The sequence below is a fragment of the Sander lucioperca genome, chromosome 13 (genome assembly GCF_008315115.2).
Source record: "Sander lucioperca isolate FBNREF2018 chromosome 13, SLUC_FBN_1.2, whole genome shotgun sequence".
NCBI classification, from domain to species: domain Eukaryota; kingdom Metazoa; phylum Chordata; class Actinopteri; order Perciformes; family Percidae; genus Sander; species Sander lucioperca.
Window position 1 is genome coordinate 28,252,644 of NC_050185.1, and position 25,572 is coordinate 28,278,215.

Sequence of the window (25,572 nt, forward strand, 5' to 3'; positions counted from 1 at the left end):
GGTGCTCTGGAGACCATTGACTCATCCAGAGCACCCCCACCTCCTACTCCCCATCAACAACAGACTGACCACTGAAATAACAAGACTGAAAGTCTAATCCCTGCTTGTGGCTACAGTGTTTGATGGACCAAACAATTCATAATCTTGCTGTTCTTGGTGCTGTTTTAGTTCATTCCTGATTCTGATAAAACATGTGATCAACTTGAAGTCTTGGCCTGATGGTGGTGCTATAGGAAAAGGTCAGGGTTGTTCACTTAAACCATTAGGGTTCATCCTCTGAGGAGCCTGAATGTCTACAACAAATCATATTATTTATTTAATCTTTGCTATACGTTGGGGCAGTTCCTTGCTTTGCCTATGTGATAGTCTAGTCTTGTCAGGGGTTCATCAAAATTGTTATGATTCATCCTCTGGGGACAATGAAGATCTAATGAGAATCTCATAGTGATTTTGCAAATAGACAGGGACACACAGAGCAGACAGATTGACTAACCTCAACCTTAGGGATGTCACAATTCTCTAAATCCACGATTCGATTTAGCTTTAGATTTTGAGATCACGATTCGATTCAATTTTCGATTCAAATATTTATAAAATTTTTCCAGCACTGATGGCTATGCCACAATAAAAGCCACTAGATGGCAGAAGGGTTAACAACAACAGTTTGAGTTTCTCAGAGTTTACAAGGTGCACCTGAATGCACCATGAAGTCCTGTGCCACACATGCTTTCCGATCGTTGTCTACATAACTCACGGGGAAGGCAAAATGTTGCCACACGCAGGAGGATTATCCAGTTCATCTCCGACTTCGGCAGTGGACATGGAGTTTGGAAAAGTGAAGCTGCAGGCTACATATCTCTGTGTTTGTCACTCTCTTTGCAGAGCAGCGGACTTGGAATCCACCAATTATATTCACAAGAATATCCTCTGAAAATCAACAACCTGTTCCTTTGAAGGGGAGAAGAGATGGTATGTCTCAGGGGATGATGTCAGCAAGAGGAAGTGTGACCTCTGGGCCTCGGAGAGTCCACTCTCTCTTCATTAACAGTCAGGTAAATATGTTATCATGGCCCAAGGCAGCTGCTCACTTCCACCTGAGCAAGGAGCCTGGGATGCCTGGGGCAATAATGAGCCCAGCATGTGAAATGGTTTCCAGTCCATGAAAACATTTTATTTGTAGTATTTTGTGTTTGTTTTTCAACATTTTCAGACTTTCTATTCCAAAGTTTGGCCTTTCAGTATTCCTTCACTCTGTCCAACTTTTTCTCCTTCACTCTTCATGCCTGTTGCCCCTCTTCCCTGTCTCTCTTCCTCTGTATGTATGTTTTTTACTCTCTTTTCAATCCCCTTGTTTTGCTTTTCATTTTTTTGCCTTGGTCGGTCCACCAGGATCGAGAGTAGAATTTTTACATGATTATAGCATTAATCAAATTTAGAAGAATAACAAGTAGTCAGGCAATTGTACAAGTTTGCTATGTTGGTAATAATCCCTCAGTACATAGGCCTAGACTTTTAGACAAACTGAAAGTTGTTTCCTCTTCCAAATAAGTTTGGCTAGATTTGTTGCCCTGTTGGCCTTTTTATTTTGTGAGGCGTTCTGAGATCTCAGCAACGACTTTGGCAAGTGGAGCGTTATTATAACCGTTACAACTAATGGTCAGAAATGCAAAAACAGAGCTGAAGTTGTAATAAACCGTAGGTATGGTTTGTTTGGAAGTCAGTGTTTGTTGTGAATTAGTTACATCACATCCTGTGCTACTATCGCATTGACGGACCTTCCTCCATAGCGTTCTGGAGGAGGGTCTGGCTAGTCCACACAGCATTCTGGGATGGGAGAAAAAAACATGCTCTGGTTTATTGGCATTTTATTAAACCAATCACAATTGTCTTGGTCGGTGCTAAGCACAGGACGCAAGGATGGTGGCGCTACAAAATAGCCTCGGGAAGGAACTTGTTTTGGTGCAACATGTGTGCGTTCAAAGGTTGTTTTAGTCGTGCAACAGAAAATTCAGATTGGACAGATAGTCTAGCTAGCTGTCTGGATTTACCCTGCAGAGATCTGAGGAGCAGTGAACCATAGTCCTCAGAAATCCACCGGAGTTTAGAATTACAACACAAAGAAAGCGGAAGGTGACGGACATCCGGCCGAAAATGAGGGATATCTACGACTATGCAGTGGCTAGCAGATCAGACTGTGGTTGTACTGGGCAGCTTCCAGGTATGAATGTGTCCTGAATGTGTGTTCCTCTCAGTGAACCTTCCCTGAATGAATAAAGGTAAAAAAGAAAAAAAGAATTGGTATCATAAATTGTTACACTGTTTTCCTTTCTGAAGATATATCTGCATGAACCTATAGCTTGAACCAATCCTCCTTTCCTCTGGAGCCTCTTTGTTATCTATCTACTCTCATGTCATTGAAGTGAATAGAGCGATTGTGTATCCCTGTGTGTCTCATTGAACCTTTAGAACATTGTGAACCGAACCCTGCTTCGTTTTGCTTTGTTCTCCGAGCTTGAAACTGCTTTCAGAATCAACTCCCAGAGATCAAGCCAGTAGAGGATAGGATACGAACCACAAAACAATCGTGATCGGTTTCATGACAGCGTTCCTACACATAGAGCCTCTAATTGTGATAAGATGAATGGTAATAAACCAATGTAACATTATTTGTGGGACCCTGGACAGAACCATCAATGTCAAAGCCACTGGAGACGCTCAAGTGGCAGGCATTAAAAATATTGTCCTGTGCACAGTATGGTGAATGTCTGCGACCTCATATAATTGGCTCGTCCTTCCTGACTGTACCACGACGATCAACGACCTTAATGGTGCCTGATGACACACTAATCTGGATGACAGCATTAAGCGGCTATATAGGCATCATCTGCTCGCCGAAAAGCCACCAGACATTTTCCATTTTCCAGCAAGAAGACAGAGTTGTGAATTTGATTCAGTTTTGACCTCTGCTCTCCTGCCTGTGAGTCACACACATGAGTAGAGACAGGGGAGAGAGAGAGAGAGAGAGAGAGACACACACACATGAGTAGAGACAGGGGAGGGAGGGGGAGAGAGAGAGAGAGAGAGAGAGAGAGAGAGAGAGAGACACACACACACATGAGTAGAGACAGGGGAGGGAGGGAGAGAGAGAGAGAGAGAGAGAGAGAGAGAGAGAGAGAGAGAGAGAGAGAGAGAGAGAGAGAGAGTATTCTGCAGTATCTGCTGTACTTGTAAATGTGGTTCTGGGGCTTAATAGTGGACTGTCTGGCTCAGTAGTCAGTTCAGTGACTGTAAATTAATTTCAAATTTAGCAGCCATTCATCAGTGGCACATTTGCACAATTGGCATTTGTGTTTGCTGGTAATGAGTGTTACAAGTGTAAAGTGTAAAATAAATGTAGTGTCTGTTTGTGTACAGTTTCTGTACACATGTATGTAAGTAGGCCTTTACACATGCAAGCATTTAACTTTACCCTTTCAACCATTTTTAAAAAAAAACATTCCTACATACCTCTAATAAAAAAAAAAATTATTCAAATAGAGAAGCAAAGTCCCTCCCCTTCTCCTGGACCCAATGGGACTATATATGGGGGGGGGGGACATATGTTATTTTGTGAACGGGGAGACACAAATACATTTTTGATCCATTTGAATTGAGCCATGAATTAAACATATGATGTTTGTCAATTTAAAAGATAATTTAGCAAGTGAAGAAAGTCTCAGTTTGTCGTAGGTTTGTAGTTTTTTCTGAAACCATTCTGTGCACTACATATCTCGTCTCCCACAATACAATACATTCAAAGTGTGACAACAACAAGAAGTGCATTCTTTCCATATGCATAAGCAGGCAACTGTGGTTAATAATAATAATAATAATAATAATAAAAATGATAATAATGTTTCGGATAAACGTCAACGTCAGAACGGGCTATCACTCACACAATGTATGCAAGCCCATGCACACACGCACGCACGCACGCACACACACACACACACACACACACACACACACACACACACACACACACACACACACACACACACACACAAATTGGGTACATGTGTGTCTGGAGCTCGCAGCCAGGGAAGAGAATGGGTGGTAATTAACGTTGACATATTTCTTTATTTAAAAATAAAAAAAATGTACTGAAATGCTTGAAGGGAGCTTACACAGATATGTAATGTGGCTATAGCGCCCCCCCCCCCCAGGCCCCAGTGTTGCTCCATGCCTGAGACAGGTGCGTGCATTCCTGTCTGTTTGTGTGTGTGTGTGTGTGTGTGTGTGTGTGTGTTCAGCTATTCTGGCTGTAAGCAGGTGCTCAGGTGTCCTTGGTTTGAACTTGACACTAGCCTCATGAATCAATCTCTACTCCGGGGTTATCTGCCAGTAGTGTAGGCGTGTGTGTGTGTGTGTGTGTGTGTGTGTGTGTGTGTCTCTCTGTGTGTGTACTAGGCAGGTTAAGACTGGCCAGGAAGGTATTAACTTCTGATTGATTCATTTGGCTCTAATCCACCTCCCGGTGAAAGGTGCAGCTTGCCCTGCTCCTTTTCAAAACATTATTTACCTGATATTCTCACAAACCTCAGTGCTGGACATAAAGGTGCTAAAAAAATCTCCTGCCTGTTTTAGTCCCTGTTGACTTTTTATTCATTTTCGAGTCATGACAATCCCTCTAGCCCACTGTATTTACTGTTCCTGCAACTTTTTATTTCAAACATCAAACATAGAGCCCGTAGATTTCATTTTTAAAGGGGTTAGACACATGACAACTTCAACAAGTCCTCCAAATCATACGACAACATAACATACAGTAGGTTGTTAATTCCTTCCCTCTAATACGACCCACAGGAGTGTTTTCCGTCCTCATTTCTAAACCACGAAACGTAATTTTCGCGGTTTTATACGCGTCATTGTGAAACAGCAGTTTGGTTATGTTTGAGCACCAAAACTACTTAGTTAAAGCTTTAATGCGTAACTTTTTGATATTAATGAACGTCCGTTACAATGAAGCCACTGCCAAATAATAAGACAAGATAAGAATCTTTATTGTCATTGCACATCAGGTATAGAATGAAATTGCAGTGCTTCTTCGGCCAGTGCATAATACATATAAACAATAAAAGGAGATACAGTGAGGAAAATAAGTATTTGAACACCCTGCTATTTTGCAAGTTCTCCCACTTAGAAATCATGGAGGGGTCTGAAATTGTCATCGTAGGTGCATGTCCACTGTGAGAGACATAATCTAAAAAAAAAAAATCCAGAAATCACAATGTATGATTTTTTAACTATTTATTTGTATGATACAGCTGCAAATAAGTATTTGAACACCTGAGAAAATCAATGTTAATATTTGGTACAGTAGCCTTTGTTTGCAATTACAGAAGTCAAAGGTTTCCTGTAGTTTTTCACCAGGTTTGCACACACTGCAGGAAGGATTTTGGCCCACTCCTCCACACAGATCTTCTCTAGATCAGTCAGGTTTCTGGGCTGTCGCTGAGAAACACGGAGTTTGAGCTCCCTCCAAAGGTTCTCTATTGGGTTTAGGTCTGGAGACTGGCTAGGCCACGCCAGAACCTTGATATGCTTCTTACAGAGCCACTCCTTGGTTCTCCTGGCTGTGTGCTTCGGGTCATTGTTATGTTGGAAGACCCAGCCTCGACCCATCTTCAGTGCTCTAACTGAGGGAAGGAGGTTGTTCCCCAAAATCTCGCAATACATGGCCCCGGTCATCCTCTCCTTAATACAGTGCAGTCGCCCTGTCCCATGTGCAGAAAAACACCCCCAAAGCATGATGCTACCACCCCCATGCTTCACAGTAGGGATGGTGTTCTTGGGATGGTACTCATCATTCTTCTTCCTCCAAACACGGTTAGTGGAATTATGACCAAAAAGTTCTATTTTGGTCTCATCTGACCACATGACTTTCTCCCATGACTCCTCTGGATCATCCAAATGGTCATTGGCAAACTTAAGACGGGCCTTGACATGTGCTGGTTTAAGCAGGGGAACCTTCCGTGCCATGCATGATTTCAAACCATGACGTCTTAGTGTATTACCAACAGTAACCTTGGAAACGGTGGTCCCAGCTCTTTTCAGGTCATTGACCAGCTCCTCCCGTGTAGTTCTGGGCTGATTTCTCACCTTTCTTAGGATCATTGAGACCCCACGAGGTGAGATCTTGCATGGAGTCCCAGTCCGAGGGAGATTGACAGTCATGTTTAGCTTCTTCCATTTTCTAATGATTGCTCCAACAGTGGACCTTTTTTCACCAAGCTGCTTGGCAATTTCCCCGTAGCCCTTTCCAGCCTTGTGGAGGTGTACAATTTTGTCTCTAGTGTCTTTGGACAGCTCTTTGGTCTTGGCCATGTTAGTAGTTGGATTCTTACTGATTGTATGGGGTGGACAGGTGTCTTTATGCAGCGAACGACCTCAAACAGGTGCATCTAATTTAGGATAATAAATGGAGTGGAGGTGGACATTTTAAAGGCAGACTAACAGGTCTTTGAGGGTCAGAATTCTAGCTGATAGACAGCTGTTCAAATACTTATTTGCAGCTGTATAATACAAATAAATAGTTAAAAAATCATACATTGTGATTTCTGGATTTTCTTTTTTAGATTATGTCTCTCACAGTGGACATGCACCTACGATGACAATTTCAGACCCCTCCATGATTTCTAAGTGGGAGAACTTGCAAAATAGCAGGGTGTTCAAATACTTATTGTCCTCACTGTAAGCACTATATACATCATCTACACATCATAGCGCACACACACTTTATGAATTCAGGGACCGGATGGCCCAGGGAAAGAAACTGTTTTTGAGTCTGTTAGTCCTGCTCTTGAGGTACCTGAGGTGCTGTCCTGGGTGTGAGAGGTCGGCAGTGATGGCCCTAGCTCTCCTGAGACACCGCCTGCCGGTGATGTCTTCTAGCGAGGGTAGGGGACTGCCAGTGAAACGTTGTGCTGTCTTTATGACCCTCTGCAGGTCATAGTCATGAGTTGCTACAAAGCTAATTAAGACTATCAGCTCCACTCCGCTCTCTGTATTTCTCAGTTTGACTATGTTCAGAAGATTGTGTCGTCTGGTGACTTTCGCGTGCAAAAACTCGAGTGAAGATAATGACCTCTTCTGAAGAGTCCATCATGTTTTTTAATCCTCCTTGTCCTCCTTGGCTACTAGCAACACTGTGTGGAGGAGAGGTGGGGGTGGTGTGCGATCACTGCAGGCTTGTATCATTACTTAGAATTCCTCATGGGGGCGACAGAAACTACGCGCTATAGCTTTAAAATCAGACGTTACTTCACTTCCGGTCACGTACGTGATGCTGAACGTGACATAGCTCCATTTGTTCCGTAGTTAAACTTAAAAAAACAAAGACACAAACCCCGGTCTCAGATGTTAGTTGGATTACTGCTCTGTATGAACTATCATGTTTGATCATTTCAGAATTCCCGCAAAATGCCTTTTGTTTCAATTTTGTTTACAGGCGAACACAAATTATACGTATAATTTATCATACATCTTGAAAGCAACTATTCCCATCAAATAAATCTTCATTTTCAAATAGACCTGGTTGTCCTGAAGAACAAAATGTGCAATACATCCACATTTGAAGCTGATGAGAGAAGTTGTGAGGCTAATAAATGGAAGTACAGTACAAAACAAGGCTTTTGAAAGGGTTAAAAGAGATCCCTCCAGCTGCTGTAAAGGCAGCAAAACATAATTCCCCCTGCAACATTTCCTTTCTGCAGATTTCCAAAGTGAGGACTGGTGCAGCAAACCAGAGTCTGATAAACTGAATGGAGCTAAACTGATGATGTGGAGGTGTTGATGATGCAGGTTGTATTTTTCTCATCTTGACTTGCTCTGAGAGCAATTAATAAGAAAGATTGAGGGAAAAAGAGAACATCAATTATGAATAATTAAATGGTGTTTGTGTGTGTGTGTGTGTGTGTGTGTGTGTGTGTGTGTGTCTGTGTGTGTGCGTGCGTGTGGACAGATGATTATAATGAAATCACATTTGAATGTGGAGCTTGGGTCAGCAGGAGAAAAAAATTATGAAGAGGATGAGGCGAGAATGGAGAGGAGGGTGGAAGTTTGAGAAGACGGGGTAATGAAGAGTTCCCCACTGACAACTTCATCTCCGTGGACTGAGACGGAGAGAGGTGGCGAGAGGCTGTGATGCTAATGAACACAGTGAGCAAGACAGTCTGACAGGGAGCATGGCATGATTCGTTTGACTGACAGGTGTGAACTGGGTGTGTGCGTGTGTGTGTGTGTGTGTGTGTGTGTGTGTGTGGGCTTGTTTAACTATATTCGTGGGGTCCAAAAACCGGGAGTCCAGTATACTTGTGGGGTCCCGACAGCTTTGTGGGGCCAAAATGATGTTAAGTTAAGACTTGGTTTTAGGATTAGGGATAGAATTAGGTTATGGTTAGTTTTTTTTTTTTTTTTTTTAAGTATTCTCACAAGGCTTTAGTGTCACAACACAACCTTCCTCTGGACCACACACACACACACACACACACACACAGATTTGTGGCACTGTCTTTGTGGGGACCTGTCATTGACATAATGCATTCCCCAGCCCCTTACCCTAACCATCACAACTAAATGCCTAACCTTAACCCTTACCCTAACCATAAAATTTGTAACATTTAGGGTAAGGGGCTAGGGAATGCATTATGTCAATGACAGGTCCCCACAAAGATCGTGCCACAAACCTGTGTGTGTGTGTGTGGTCCAGAGGAAGGTTGTGTTGTGACACTGAAGCCTTGTGAGAATATTGAAGCCACAACCAAAATGTGAAATCCTTTAGTTGAATTATTAAAGCGGAGGTGAAGCAGACTTTTTTTATTGAGTAGATAAATTATATGAGCTGAGGTTATACATGAATAAATTGCTAATGAAGTATGTTCGCAAATCCTTATGTTTTTATGACTGGTCTGTTTTATTGGCTGTTTTGTGAAGCACTTTGTAAAGTGGATTTTCAAAGGGCTCTCTAAATAACGATTATTACGATTATTGTCACGTCATCATCCACCTGTTAGTTTCCATTGGCTGCCGGGCTAGGGTGGGTGTGGCTTACCTGCATCAGAGAGTGAAAAGCGGAAATGAAGAAAACCGTAGAGAACGCATGTTGCGGTGGAACAGCTCAGTGACAGACTGCTGAAGAGGATTGTGTTTTATGACTTGTCGTGACGTTTCCCCGCAGAGTTTGTGTTAATGTTACGTCCGTGTTTTGAATGTCAAACAAATGAACCGTCAACTGAGTGTCAACGCTGTTAGACGCTGCCCTGACTGACGAGGGAAGAGGGAAGCTGAGGACACGCCGAGCCTAAGGACGTCGGGTAGGCCTCTAACCTTTACCTTCAGACGATCGGCTAAGCGTTTAGCTTTCTAGTTTTCAAATGCACGAGTAACCGTCAATTTCCACTGGATGTGTAACGGCTGCGGAACGGCTCCGGAACGTCGACGGAGTCATTAGGTTTCCATTAAAGTCAATGTGTGTATTTCCACTGACTGCAGAACGTCTGCGTCCCTACTCCGCCCCAGCTCTGGTGGTCCGCAGCCCTCCGGAGCAGATACGCAGAGCTTCTATTTTTGCCGGACGCCGGAGAGCTCCACAGCAATTCAGCACACAGCAGATAGTGCGGGACAGGAAGTCGAGCACAGAAACAAAATAAAAATCTGGTTAATTTTCAAAGTAAAATACACCGTGCTCACGGCAGATCATCTTTCCCTGCACTACTTCTTGAAAACACACCACAGAGTTGTTTCCCCTCTACTCCTCTGGATGGAAACAAACTGTTTGTGGTTCTATTCTACGTGAATTCGCGAGATATTGTGGGTCCTCGTGACTACAGATGTCAGTCATGGCCGCAGCCGTGCCGCAACAAATCCGGACCTAGTGGGTATTGACGGACGGCGGAGCACGCAGCCGTTCCGCAGCGGAGCCAGTCCGCAGACGTCCCGCATCCAGTGGAAATCCACAGTAAAACCAAGCTCTGGTACTGTACTGTATAATCCTAGACGTAACGAGAGTAATCAAGTTTCCCCAGGGTTGGTTATGCCTTGACAAATACTGACTGCTACCTTAAAATTATTAAATTTTTCGGTAGCACTTTATTTGAAGGTCTCTACATAAGAGTGACATGACACTGTCATGATACATGAACCCTAAGCCTAACTGTAACCCTAACCCTAACTCTAACTTGTCATGACAAAAACCGAATGACACTTAATGACAGAAGCGTTATGTCATAAACGTTTATGACTTGTTTATAATGTTTATGACACATTCATGGCAGTGTCATGTCACTCTTATATAGATACCTTCAAGTAAAGTGTAACCTGTTTTTCTCTCATACAGATGCAAAACAGCTTTCATTCCTGTTTTTGATGTATGTGTTTAGGCACATTTTAACCATACTAATTCTAATTGGTGTGCAATAAAGATATAGAGGAAACGCGTGATTCGGTAGTATTTAAGATAATCACTATAATCCACAGATCTGAAAGGCTTTAATTTGTTCTCCAAAATGCTTTTCCTTTACATTTATAAATTGCCTGATTACACATAATTAAAAAAAAAAATGGGTTCTCTTCTAAAAAAAATTTTGACAAAAGTTAGTTATAATTCATTAATTTCCTGATAAGTGTTCCTGAATGTGCGTCGTCATTAACATTTCCCCGGTTCTTTTTCAGCAGCCTGACTGGCAGTATTACATAAAACATACCCCACTTGCTGCTCTCCAGGACGTGAGGCAATTAAAGAACAGTATTTCTCTCTCTCATGAAGTAGGTCGCGCCTAATTGCATTTGACGATGAAGAGCGGGAACATACTGTGGCGGAAATTACATGCAAGGCTTGTCACAACAGCTGTATTAATAAACATAAAGACAACTTGCCTGTGGAGTTTGTCTTTGCTGTGTCTTCTGACAGCACAGACTGCACATGTATTTAGCTCTTAACAAATTAAAAATACAGATAATGCTTTTCCTGAATGTATAACTTTTTATATTGTGGAAAATAAATCCTGTTAAAGCTGATTCATTTAGGGACTAATGATATATCCCTCTATTGGATTAAGAACAACACGGCTCAGCCATTTTAATTTCCTGGTTAACTAAGAATGTTGCAGTATGGAGTGATTAAAAAAGTTAATAATGTGCAGTGTGGTACCTCTTTAACTGAGCTACGAAAAAACAAGCTATCTTCTTTTATGAATGTCCGCTTGCTAAGCACACCTCAGCGCTGTGTTCTCAGATAACTGTTTGTTTTTTCACCCTTAATGGACCCTGGTTGCAAACGTGGTTTTAGCTCGCAAGCAATGGAAATATTAATAGCAATGTTATTATGATTAGATGTATTAAACTTTGTAATTAGGTTATACAAAATGGTTTTGTCTGAAGCTAAATAGGCATTAGAGTGCCTTTGTTTATAATTAATCACCTGATAAGACTGGTATTGACTCACCCACAGTTACCACTGGCTGTGCTTTTGTCTTTTCTTATTTTATTTTCCTATTATATAATCAGGTGAAAGTTTCATGTAGGTTGTGTTTCAAATCTATTTTTTTTTAAACAAAGATACAATACAAGCAACATAAACAGTAAAAGACAACAATGCACAAAGACAGAAAGTATGGATCATTTCCATGTTTAGTAACTAACACATTTACAAACTTTTAGTGTGAGACTTTGCTGCTTTCCTCTGTTTTACATCATAGCAAATTGAAAATTAGATTTGTATTGGTTGGGTAAAAGTTTTTGTCAATGTGTTGTACGGTTACGTATTTTGTTGTTCTGTGTCAGGTTGATGCTGGGAGTGTGTCACCTCTCAACCTATTGACATATGGGTTTTTTGTAAGATAAATGGCTATTGTGCCACTCTGTTGTCTGTCCTCTGACTGTTCTACTGTTTTTGTTCAACATAAGTGATGGCCATGGCGGGAAAGTGATGGCGAGCAGCAGGTGGCTACATGGCTCCATTATTTGATCTTTGACCCAGAAAAAACACAATTGGTTTCCAGGCAGCGTTTCAACGGCTCTTATGGCGCCGGGCTTTCAAAGAGGCAGAAAGTGAAAGAAAACAAACACAGGCTGTGCAAAGAGGCATTGTCAAGATCCACTTTGATTTGCTTGCTCATATCTGATGACTCATTGCTCAGTTGGGTTTTAGCAGGAAAAGCAAACATAGTAGCACAGCTGGGGTTCATGGTAACTGTAAGCTTTAGGTTATTGTGTGTCATGAACCTGGCTCTAGGTCATGACTAGTCTATATCGGCGATGTTTCATTTCCGGGATTGTTCAGTTGGCGCCGAAAATTCCGCCGGATGTCTCTCATTTTCGCCGGATGTCCGTCACCTTCTGCTTTCCTTAAAAAGCCATTTTAAACTGCGGTCTATTTATGAGGACTATGGTTAACTGCTCCTCAGATCTCTGCAGGGTAAATCCAGACAGCTAGCTAGACTATCTGTCCAATCTCAGTTTTCTGTTGCACTAATAAAACAACCTTTGAATGTACACGTTCCACCAAAACAAGTTCCTTCCTGAGGCTATTTTGCAGAGGCCCCGTTGCTATATTGACCAGCTAATTCCAATCGTCTTGACCACCAAGACGATTGGAATTGGTTTAAAGTGCTCATATTATGCCTTTTGGCGTTTTACCTTTCTTTTATTGTGTTGTATATCTTTTTTTGTGCATGTAATAGGTTAACAAAATGAAAAAGCCCAAAGTCCACCCTAAAAAGACTAACCATCTCCAACAGAAAACAATGTTCACAAACTGTAGTCCAGCCTTTACTTCCGTCACTTTGTCACACACGTTATAATGCTCGCCTAGCTGCTAGCGTGGCACGCCCTCATACTCTGCATCTGACTGGCTAGTAGTCCTTACCTAGCTACTGCACATGTGCGACTCCCAACAAAGATGGAACAGAAGTGAGATGCCTCACTCTGTAGCTAAAACAGAGAGCTCAACACACAGGGTGAAAAGAGGAGCTGCAGCAATGTGCAGTACAACAAAAATATGGTGTTTTTTGAAAATTAAACCATGTAAACCTATTCTGGTATAACCTCTAAATACAATTATGAACCTGAAAATGAGCATAATATGAGCATTTTAAAGAAATGCCCATAAATCAGAGCATGTTTTGCACCCATCCCAGAACGCTGTGTGGACTAGCCAGACCCTCCTCCGCAGCGCTGTGGAGGAAGGTCTGGCAATGCAAGACTAGGTCATGACAAACTGGGAAGACACACAAGATGCCAATAATTAAGGTATTTCTTACTAATAAATACATGCGTAAGGTTCAACTAAATACAAGTGTGAGTGTTGAATTATCATACAGGGGGGAAAAAATCATAGTATGAAAGACAAAGAGACCGATTTGCATGACCACAGCGGCAGAAAAAGATCAGAATGCAATGCAGCCATAAGACAGGCATGACTACTTGGTTTAAAGTTCAAAGAGTATCCATTTATCTTCAAAAACAATGTTTCTTTCTAGACTTAATTAAACATCTAAATGAAACAAGACAAACTGATAACAGCACTACATAGATAACACCTCTTTAATTAGCTTGAAAACAGATTGCTAAGACAGACTGTTGTTCAAATTGTTTCCTTTGCTGCTTTATAGATGTAGATACTTATGTGCAAATGTGTTCAAAATGCACCAGGCTAATGCATTTTACCACTGAAATATATTTAAAATCTAAAGCCCTGCTAGTGTCCCCTAGAGGCTACATTGTCGACAACAACCCACAATATGAAAAGTGTGACGGATATGATTACCGGTATGTGTGCTCAATCCTGCATACTTATCTTTTTAGTGATCCTTTGATGCAGACTGAAATATCTCGGCAACTATGGATTGCCATTAAATTAATGTTCCCTGGAGGATGATTCTTATTGACTTTGGATATCCCCTGACTTTTCTTCAAGCACTTGTGTCTTGAGTGAAATTACTCAAGTATTGAATCGATTGGCATGAAATGCGTGCAGCCCCCTCGGTATAAATTATTATCAGTTGGCAATCCCTGTGACGTTGCTTTTAGCCCCATTTTCACATCAAAATGTGTTTTAACTGTTGACCTGATGTTTTCTTTAGGTGCCCTGTTATATGATTTTAATAGACACCTGCAAGAATTATTTAAACAAATATTTACCAGAGGCTGTAAACACACATTTCTTTGTCAGTTGGTCGGTGGGTTCTTCATTTCCTGCTCATGCGTGCCTAAAGCCATTCTGAGCTATAGAGGTTTTTGAGGATTTCCAGACTTCATCTTAAATGTCATGGGTACACACTGGATGTCATTTGGGCTTATGAAACCTTCTTCAGAACTCATAAGATTTGATGGAAAAAAAAAGACAACAAAAGAAAGAAAATGAAAAAAAAGAAAGAATGACGAAATGCCCTCCACCTCGGCTGTGATCTGGGTAGTTAACTGTGAAGTTCAGAGAGGCTAAAGCGCTCTGGTCTGGTGTGAATGTTAAAGAGTTAGAGGTTTTCAAAATGCTGGGTGGTTCTCACTCCCTCACTTTCTCTCTCTCTCTCTCTCTCTCTCTCTCTCTCTCTCTCTCTTACTTTTTGACACACTGCCTCAATCTCTCTTGTCAGTGAGTTTTGAATATTTAAACCTTGTCTCTCAGAATCACCTTCATTACCTGCATAGCTACTTTGCACTTTATTTTGTGGGGCAGAATTGTATACCATCTGGATTACATTTTTCCTTCAATGCATCAGACAACAACACAATGTAACAATACAATTATCAGTGTTGCTGAAACGTTAGCTATGAATATAATTAATATGCATTCTGAGTACCTCTTACGGTTTTCAGATAGTTATTTCTGCAACATTAATGCATGACAACAAAGTATCAATGAAGTAAGTTTGTGGTGTCAACACTGATGAGTTAGGACAAGACCCCAGTCTTGAAGGTATTTTATTACCATAGCTTCTGCCTAAAAACGAGACGCTCCCAGAAGTTATTTGTTCAAGCAGCAAAATATGACCTATATTTATGTTTATTGCAGCGTCGCCCTCTAGTGGCTGTAGTAATTATGATATGAGCAAAGCAGGATCTAAGTGACGAAATATTAGCGCCAATTAGCGCCAAATTAGCGCGTAAGGAGATAGGTTGGGGCGGTGGATGAGTCAAACAAACACAGGATTTGGGAGAGCAGGGTTCGAGTCCCATTTGAAATTAAAGTAAGTTTAGCATTACGTGCGTAACTTTCAGGAAGTTTTTTCAGGAAGATTTAAGCTACACAAAACAAACTTTGAAAACATAACTTTTTAAAGGCAAGGTGTCTTGGTTGCAGTTTAAAGCATTGCAGTGAGGGGCGCTATAACAGACAACTTATCCTTAAGTGTTATGAGTTAGCCCAGTATCCAAAGCGATGGATGCCAATGTCTGTATTGCATTAAGTTGTGCGCCCTATGTAGCTAGATAGAAAGTAAGGGTGTGGATCCACACACACTGCCCACACAAAGATGACACAGAGCTGGGTTTAAATTAGCAAAATATCTCTTTAAATATTTTAGATATTGTCAGCAGCTTTGATAAAAACAATATCAATAGTGGCATGTTGGATTAAAAATAGCAGGGAAAGCTACACTTTAAATTGTGTCTACATCAATGAATATTGTTTGTTCAGGATCACAGCTGGCTCGATCTGCTCTGCATCAATGTACCAGTGAATGTGCCGACTAATTACCCATGAAATGCATCAATATGCTGCATCATTAATTGGAAGCAAACTGTGAGGCATTTAGCAGAGTACAGTATTTGTGTGTTGTGTGCTTGGCAATCTGCATATCGATCAATGTGTTTTAATAAAGACTAGGCCGAGCAGCATTGACTTTCAGGATGAATAATCAATCTGCTTCCTGTGGAGAAATAGCTATCCACCAGGAAATGATTCTGGTTTATTTAACTCCATCCATTGGGGTTCCACTCAACCAATGAGATTATTTTTGTTTTGCCACCAGCAGCTTTTCCTCTAAAAAATATTTTGTATCAATCCTAAAAAATGTATTTGTGTGACTAGTTGATCTGCACATACACAAAGTAAGATAGCTAGTGTCTGCATGTGTATAAGGTAAGGTAAAGGTACTGTATTGTCACATACACATACATGTAGCAAAATTCATTCTCTGCATTTAAACCATCCCTCAAGGGAGCCGTGGGCAGCCATTAACAGCGCCCGGGGACCAACTCCAGATCTGAGCCAGTGCCTTGATCAAGGGCACTGACTGGAGAACCTAGTACATGTTTTTTGATGGTGGGGAAAACCGGAGCACCCTGAGGAAACCCACGCAAACATGGGGAGAACGTACAAACACCACACAGAAAGGCCCGGAACGACCTGGATTCGAACCTTGAGCATTCTTGCTGTGAAGCCACAGTGCTAACCATTGGGCCACCATGCTGATGTTCATCATAGTAGACCTCACCTTTTCCTTGTGGTGTTGACAGAGTGCAGGATTCACAGCTTCTCAGTGTGTTGCTCTGATAGCTCCCTGCTGCAAGGTGATTGTGATTGGTTTGAAGAAATGCCAATAAACCAGAGCATGTTGTTCTCCCATCCTGGAATGTTGTGTGGACTAGCCAGATCCTCCTCCGCAGCGCTGTGAAGGTAGGTCTGGCAATGCGAGAATACAAAAATGTCAACTAACCACAGACAGTTGCCCCATTAATGGACTCAAGGCTGTGCGCTTCCGAGAGGGAATAGGGGAAACCCTGGACTGGATATTTGGAGTTAACGAACAGGAAACAATGACGGCCAAATTCCAGAGGGCGCGTCTGTGCTGCGTTCCGGCGTACCGCGGATGCCACCAGCAATCGCAGCCATTCAAGGTAATGCGACCCGCGGGGCGTTGCATAGTAAAATGACTAGAGCATCTAGTCAATTTACCATCCAACATATCGTATATGTCTCCTCTGCAACACCATGGGCAACGAGAGAATCATCTTGGAGGTGGAAAAACACAAGATATTAACGTTATACGACACCACAGATCCTTTTTATGAGGACGCCAGAAAAGAGACGGCATGGAGTTTAATTGCAGGCGTGCAATGAGTGGAAGGTAGATACTAGCTTAATAAACACGTGATTGTCATTTCAAGTACTTGTAGAGAGCCCTAGAGAGATTCAGTGTCGGTCGGGCAGGCAAGACGCTTCACTTCTAACATGCTCCGCGAGATACTCCCAGTGTGGTATGGCGCTTGGCGGAAGATGGAAAAACCCGCTGCGTAGCCAGAACGCGTCAGTTCCACGCTTGGTGAAATTTCGGGGCGATGTATGAAACTTCCAATTAGATTCACTTCCTATTAAATTGAAGGTTGCCGTTTCCGGATTGTTCCGGCCCACTTTAACCCCTGAGTGACCCTTACTTTACTGCAACTGCCCCCTGTAGAGAAAAAAAAAACACAATACAAAGAAACTTTTTGTTCCGACACCCTGCAGCCACATACGCACAAATGCATTACGCATCATGCTTATATTAGTTACTTCCTCTTCCCAGTCCACACTCTCAGCTCCTGTTCCCAGGGTTCCTTGCTCCCCTCTCTCTTGCTGTCTGGAGTGAAGAGCAGATAACGGTGGATCAGGACAGCAGAGAGCAGAGCAGAGGCCAACACAGGGGCTTCTCAAACACAGATTCCTCATTCGTCTTGACAAGCCTGGCAGTCTGAGCGGCAGAGCAAACAGCCTGTTCACACGCTTCATATTCATAGTAGCGCTGCACACAAACAAGCACGTACTGTAACACAATGTCAAGGGTACACACACACACTTTTCATTGCAACTTTTATTTACCCAGGGAATGTCAACTCCTTTCAGCAGCACCTGCTTCATAGCCACACATGTTCAGACCCGGCTGGCAACAGCTTCACTTGAAGAGTTAAATGTTAAATGCTGTGCCCTAGGGCTCTTTAACAGTAGTGCAGAGTATTACTTATTCATGTTGCCCACAGGAATTCAAAATGCACTATAGAGAGCCTCCTGATAGGCTGCTTCATCACCTGGTATGGCAGCTGCACTAGCATGGACCTCAAGGCGCCAGGAAGGGTGGTGCACACGGCCCAGCACAGCATGACACATCAATGGGTGTGAGCTGCCCAGCCTGCAGTAGCTATACATCCAGCGGTGCATCAAGTCAGATCAAACAGGTGTGGGGAGAGAGAGGGGAATGACATGCAGCAAATGGCTGCAGGGTGGAGTTAGAAGGAAGGAAGAAAGGAAAGAAGGAACTCACACATATAAATATATTTCTTGTGTATTGGGCTGTGAGGGCCATTGGTTCAGGTTGGGTCCTTTGTCTTGCCCACTTGTGTGTGTTTGGCCCATTAATGTTTGTAACAGGCTTTTGCTTATGATTTTCCCTTTGGTCGCCAAAGTTTAAAGTTGGCTGGGGGACTCTTTCATAGGAAGGAAGTGCGTTCAATACTAATTTAATTTGTTAGGGTTTGTCAATACACACAGTGTTTTACAGATAAATGTGTGATGTAAACAACCTTTTTAGCTATAATAAGATATCCAAAGGGTACTGTTCATTTTAATTTATTAATTGAGGTACACACACTCTGCCAAAAGAGACTGCTAATGACACATATCATTCCTGAAAGAAACAGATCTTGTATAGTACCGTACAAACAGTTGTGGATGGGATTACTTGTCATGGTTGTGATTTTCTGTTATAGTTTTTCCTGTTTTATTGTGTTAAATTATTCTCCGTTTCCTTGTTTACTTGTGTTCTCTTTTGCGTTTTACCCTGTTTTCATCCTTGTGTATGTTTTATGCTTCAGTTTCCTGTTTTATTTTGTAGTCTGTTTTCTCCCATGTCATGTCTTGTTTTACTTCCTGCCTTGGGTTTTCCCGCCTTTGTGATTGTCTGCCTCACCCTGATGTGTTTCACCTGTTACTGAGCCTTCGTGTCACCTGTCCCTTGTTTCACCCTCGTTACGTGTGTGTGTGTGTGTGTGTGTGTGTGTGTGTGTGTGCGTGCGTGCGTGCGTGCGTGTGTGTGTGCGTGCGTGTGTGTGCGTGTGTTTCTACCCCTTTTGTCTCGGTATTCCAGTTTATTGTGATTCTTGGTCTTTTGACTTCCTCAACGTCTTCTGGAACTATTTCTGCCTGCTTTCTTCAGGACTCTTTTGTTGTATCTTTTTTATTTATTAAATCTTCAAACTCAACACTGCCCTGTCTTCTCTGCAATTTTGGGTCTGCCATTTCTCTAAATCCTGACATTACTGGAATTTTTGTTGAAAAGATTCAACAAAGATGACGGTCATCTCAGCTCGATGTAGGGACACAGCAATTCGGAGAGTGACAGCAGCCATGACCGCGACATCCTAAAATTTTCACACCACTCCTCCGGGACAACCACTTCATTTTCAAAGTTCTCCCACCAGACAGCAGTTCTCCCAGGTCGGACCCAAAACCGGCGACGCTGGCGGCAACGCGGACTGGCTCTTCGTGTTGGAGGGAGGAGAAGTTGTTGCAAAATTGCTGACCTCCGAGCACTCATTCGTCTCTGCTCCTCGACATAATGGAGCAGCTGTATTTGCAAATGCAAACAGACAAAAAGGGTTTGAACCAACATAAATGCGACTGCTACTCTGAATGCTTCCGTGATCACCGTAGCCAAATGAAAATGTAAACATAGGTCGCACAATGGCGTAGGTGCGAGCTCTCAGTTCTCAGTTTACATGCAAACGTGCAAACGAAGATTTCCAAAATCTCCACTCTGGCCCGAGTTTTTAGAAAGAATGTTTCAGAGGCGAATTCTCCGTTTGCGTGTAAACGGGGTCTGAGTTAGCTTTGTTACACCTGTTAGGGAAGGACAAATGACAGATTTAGCATTCTTATTGGTAGCAAAGATTTGTGTTCTAATAAATTCCCATGTATTAGTGTGTTCCATTTATCTCGGAACTTGGAAGCCGGAGCTGGTGAATGACGTCACACCCGAGTTGACCGCGTTCCATTTAAACAAGTTGAATTGCACTGTGGGGTTTGCTCTATCCAGGTAAGCCAATGTAAGCAATTCCACTTGAAAACAATGCATTATGCTGTTTTGTGCATACAAACAGCATAGCAACATGTCCACAGATAGAAGTTGAACAGGACTATGTGTACGACTGATTTAATGACACACAAATAAGACACGAGTGCTAATAAACTGTATGCTACTACAGCTTTCACTACTGTTGATGCATGGAGCAGACATGTTGGATTTTGACCTCAGGTAGTCTCGCATTGCCAGACCTTCCTTAACAGCGCTGCGGAGGAAGGTCTGGCTAGTCCACACAGCATTCCGGGATGGGAGAAAAACATGTTCTGGTTTATTGGCATTTCTTCAAACCAATCACAATTGACTTGGGCGCCGCTAAGCACTGGACGGAGCAACGGTGGCTCTGCAAAATAGCCTCAGGAAGGAACTTGTTTTGGTGGAACGTGTACGTTCAAAGGTTGTTTTACTCGTGCAACAGAAAACTCAGATTGGACAGATAGTCTAGCTAGCTGTCTGGATTTACCCTGCAGAGATCTGAGGAGCAGTTAGTCCTCATAAATCCACCGGAGTTTAAAATTATAACACAAAGAAAGAGGAAGGTGACGGCCATCCGGCCGAAAATTAGGGAAGTTCACAGGGTGTTTTTCAGACTTTGACCTCGGACATTCCGACTTCTGAGTACAAATGGAAGGCACTATAAGCTCTGGCCATTCAGCTAAGAATTTTTTTTGTCACTAAAGATTAGGCCCTATGTTCCCACAGCCCTATGTTCCCCCTATGTTCTTTCAAAATTAGGCCCTATGTTCCCACAGTTCCATTTCTACGATGTTTTTCCAAAATTAGGCCCTATGTTCCCACATTTCCTTTTTCATAAATTTGTATCAGATTTTATCCCCCTTTCTCCCAATTTGGTAGCCAATTACACCCAACCTATTATTCAGTAGCAATGGACTACAGATGGAATGTAGCTTTTAGCTAAGTCTGGTGCGCCCATCTCTTTGTTTATTGCAAACATTTAATGTAAGCGCACATTGTCCTTTTAAATAAAGGACCCCCTGTGTGGCCGGGTTAGCTCAGTTGTTAGAGCAAGCGCACATATATAGAGGTTTACTCCTCGACGCAGTGGCCACGGGTTTGACTCCGACCTGTGGCCCTTTGCTGCATGTCATTCCCCTTCTCTCTCCCCTTTCATGTCTGCATCTGTCCTGTGAAAATAAAGGCCTAAAAATGCCCAAAAAATTAATCTTAAAAAAAAATAAATAAATAAAGGACCCTAACCCTAACCCTGTGGGAACATAGGGCCTAATTTTCAGAAAAATCTTGGAAATGTGGGAACATAGGGCCTAATTTTCAGAAAAATCTTAGAAATGTGGGATCATAGGGCTGTGGGACCATAGGACTGACCCAAATCAGCCAGAATAACTGAAATGAAGGCTGTAATGTCGAAATGAGCACCAAATTTGCACTGCACAACCTACTGTGGTCGATGTGTTGTGTTTTGGCACAAAAATGTGAAGGTTTCTGTCATTGGAAAAAAATGATGCCATTTGTTGTACATCAACAGTTCAGGTTATAGTCCCAGTCTTGAATAAAGCACCTTAAAAAAGGGGTCTATTGTTCAATTATGGATCTAGCTGATGTGAAAAATGTCTGTAAGAGAATCGCTTCGCTGCCAGCTTTCATCACCGTGCTAAAAATAAATGTGGTCATGTGACTCCACAGGGCACTTTGGATAACAAGTTTCACTGAAGGTCAGAACAGATAACAGATATGACATTGCACACATACTGTACGTGACCGCGCACATGCGGTGCACATGCACATCTTCATGACTGTACGCCTGACTGCCAGATTGAAACCTTCAATCCCTTCAATGTAAAGAACGGCCCATGGCCATGTTACACACAACTCACACACATTTGAACAATGATTTTCTTTGCTCAAACAGGAACACACAGCTGGCAGTTGGGCACATGTGGCCATGTTGGAAAATTGAAATTGTGGTTGTTTTCATTTCATGAAAAGGGGGGGATCGTGTGAGCCTTAAGACACGTCTGTGGCACATGTGAAGTCTGAAAAAGGGAACTAAGCAACTGTGAAAAAAACTGTCAACTGCATGATGCAAGTGATGATAATAATGCATTGTTTAGGATAATCATTGTGCGTTATGAAGAATGAAATGAGCTCTTTGCATTATCAGACAACAATGAATAATGCATTTCATCACTGCATTTCTTCAGTTCAAAATAGCTGCGATTGAACCCGCAGCTTTTGCATCATCTGTGTCTGTTTTATATTGTCTTCTTTTTTATATCTCTATGACAACTGTGCAAACTTCATCCACTGAAGAAGACCGACATGTGATTTAACAGTTCAGAAAAAAAGCAAGTACGTGGCCCTGAGTTTAGATTATTTTGCCAAAATATATAGGAATTGTAACTATTTTGTTCACACCCAAAGTGACCAAATGAGGTTTACTTTAAAATGACAGCATGCAGACTGAAATTAGTCATTTAAAAAAAAAAAAAAAAAAAGTATTTAAGTACTGAGTATTTATGTCTTGGAGAGTCTTAAATGTATAAAATGTATAATGTCCCCTTTCCCCTTTACAGTAATGCTCTCTCTATAATCAACTATTCTGCACAGAGTCGCATCACATCATCAGCTAGACAGTATTTCAGCTTGACCACTACGTATTTGACTTGACCGTCTTCTGCTACACAGCGTACGCGCCCATTTTGCCAGGACATAAAGCCACTGAACTCATCACTTTAAATATGATGTTACAACAGTATTACGATGACAAGACCAGCATTTGATTTTTATGGCCCTCCACCTTGCCTAAGTAAATTAGTTTGAACTATGAGTCTTGGAGATGTTTGACACCGCACCCTCTGCATATGTCTCCCATTTAAGGCCCGCAGTCAAACTGCCTACTCGACAGCCTCGCCCATGAACTTTAAAGTCACCTCAAATACCGCAAAAAAAGAAGAAAAAAAAATCCATTTCAAAAAGGGGAGGGAGAGAAAGAAAGCCAGTGTAGGGGAGATAGAGACAGTGAAAGAGTCTCAGCATGTCAAACCCAAATATTATTATACTTGTTATAATTCATTATTATTTCAATGACAGAGGTCTTGGTCTGAAGGTGACTTCATTACATTACAGGTTATTGCCTCATATATCAAACTTGGGTGGCCCCAATTTTTAGGCAGCAGAAGTGTCTGGCTGACTGTGAAATTGACTGCTCTCCATCACCAAGTAATTAGATTAGCCTGCTGGTTATGTATAAAACAAAAGCAGACAGAGCTAGCTTCTCTCCTGAGGGTGCCGCCAGGGACGACGACGGCGCCATGGCGATGAGGGCACACAGGTGTACTGTTGTATACTGTACAGCAGGGGTGTCAAACTCAGTTTCACTAAGAGCCTCACTGGGAAAAGGGAATGACATCCAGAGCCAGACATGTGGAGTTCATTAACATGTTTTTATTTATTCAAAAAAGTCAAATATCTTTGACTTTATTAGTGCTTGTCTCATATAGTCTTCTCAGTTACAGTTTGGTCGACATAAAGTCCTAAAAAAGTCAGGAAAAACTTTGGAAAAAAGTGACAGAAATGTCGGAAAATGTGACCGAAACGTCGGAAAAAAGTGACAAAAACAATGGGACAATGGAAACACAGCGGCAAGGATAGCAAGGAGTATGAAAGACCGAAAATCCGCGTAGGTCCCGTTCTTGTCCCACGTGTCAGTACATTTGAAAAACGTGAAACGTACATTTTGAAACTCCACCCACCATATTTTCCTAAACCTAACTGTCCCATTCTTGTCCTGCATGTCTGTTAAACGTGCGCCCCGACCCAGAGCTTCAAAAAGCGAAGCCCCGACCAAACAAACGCCAAAGGTACCTGACCAAGCATTGCTTTTTTGACACGCTGGGAGTGAGAATGTGTTGCAACGAAACGGTCACAGTTTGATTAGGTTTAGGCACAAAAACTACTTAACGTTTAGAAAAAGATCATGGTTTTGGGTAAAAATCTGTATTTTATCACTGGTAAATCCAGACAGCTAGCTAGACTATCTGTCCAATCTGAGTTTTCTGTTGCATGACTAAAACAACTTTTGAACGTACACATGTTCCATCAAAACAAGTTCCTTCCCGAAGCTATTTTGCAGAGGCACCAGGGCACCAGGGCTCCGTGCGGTGCTTAGCGCCGCCCATTACGATTGTGATTGGTTTAAAGAAATGGCAATAATAAACCAGAGCACGTTTTTCTCCCATCCCGGAATGCTGTGTGGACTAGTCAGACCCTCTTCCGCAGCGCTGTGGAGGAAGGTCTGGCAATGCGAGACTACCTTGCTTCCTGCTTTGCTCCCGTCATAATAACTACGGCCATGATAGGGCGCTGCCTCTATAAACGTAAATATGGGTGTAAATATGCTGCTTGAACAAACAACGTATGGTGTTTGTTTTTCGAGGGAGAACAGTCTCTTTAGACTTTAAACCTGCTATTTATGGACCTTGGGGATGTGGAACTGCGGACAATTTGGAGACCACAGTTTGTTTTAAGAGCAATCCCATTCACAGAGAGCTAAGTTAAATTTTAAAATCAGCTCCTTGCCAGGGGTAGGGGGCTTACTCACACCAAGTTATATAAAGAGTAGGTATTATCAAAGTTCTTAGACTTCAAATAGACACCACTCAATGCTTTTGTCAATACACAAACATGCCAAGTGCAGCTTTAAGAACCTGGCCTATAACTGCTTAGTTTAGCTTTTTAAAAAGAAAAGAAAGTTCACTTTTTCATCCTATTAATTTTTAGTTATCTTTTCTTGCCTAAACCCTTTCATGTCTTAATCAAGCCTACTTTGTACGCCTCACTTATCTGTGGTATTTTGCGTTATTTGACATTGCATTTGCAGATATGATCGTTTTATACACAAAGTTTAAATTACTTTTGAACAGAGACTTGACTACATATTTCCCAAGAGGAAAGGTATGCCACAGGTTCCCCAGTTCCGTGTGTTAAGAGCAAATCTGTGTTGTGTGTCTTTGAGAAAGCGCATGCACGAGCATCTGTGTAAATGTATGTTTTGCACGTTTGTACTCACAGGATTCTATAACTAGCGGCTACATTTTGGGCTAAGACTACTGCATAATTTAGGCTTGCTTCCTTTGTTCAGTACCAGCCATAAAAACAAGATCGTTAACCAACTACGTTCCCACTCTGTGCTGATAGACATCTTATTTGTAGTGTTTACATGATTTAGATGTTTGTGTTTGGTCATTAATTTTTCAGCAGAGTGTCTAAGCTCTCTGGTACAGCCTTGATCCTCCATGCTGCATCGAACTGCCTCGGCCGCCCTGAAATACTAAAACAGCACATGTTAATGCATGCTTGTGTATGTTTGTGGAAATGGCTCCATTATGTAAAACAGGTTGTGTTTGTAAATGCATGAATGTGCATGCAGGTGTAAGATAAAATGAGACATCAGTAATCCCTGCAGGTAAACTGTGTCATTGCAGAAGCTAGAGGAAGAAAATCT

The 25,572-nt window shown here is 42.0% G+C and overlaps 1 long non-coding RNA gene across 1 annotated transcript; it reads left to right on the forward strand.

Annotated features, from left to right (window-relative positions):
* Nucleotides 1-8,169: 8,169 nt before the first annotated feature.
* Nucleotides 8,170-20,034, forward strand: LOC118496577. The gene is made up of 3 exons (XR_004899167.1): nt 8,170-8,181; nt 16,285-16,289; nt 19,931-20,034. It is a non-coding gene; the product is annotated as an uncharacterized LOC118496577 (long non-coding RNA).
* Nucleotides 20,035-25,572: the final 5,538 nt, after the last annotated feature.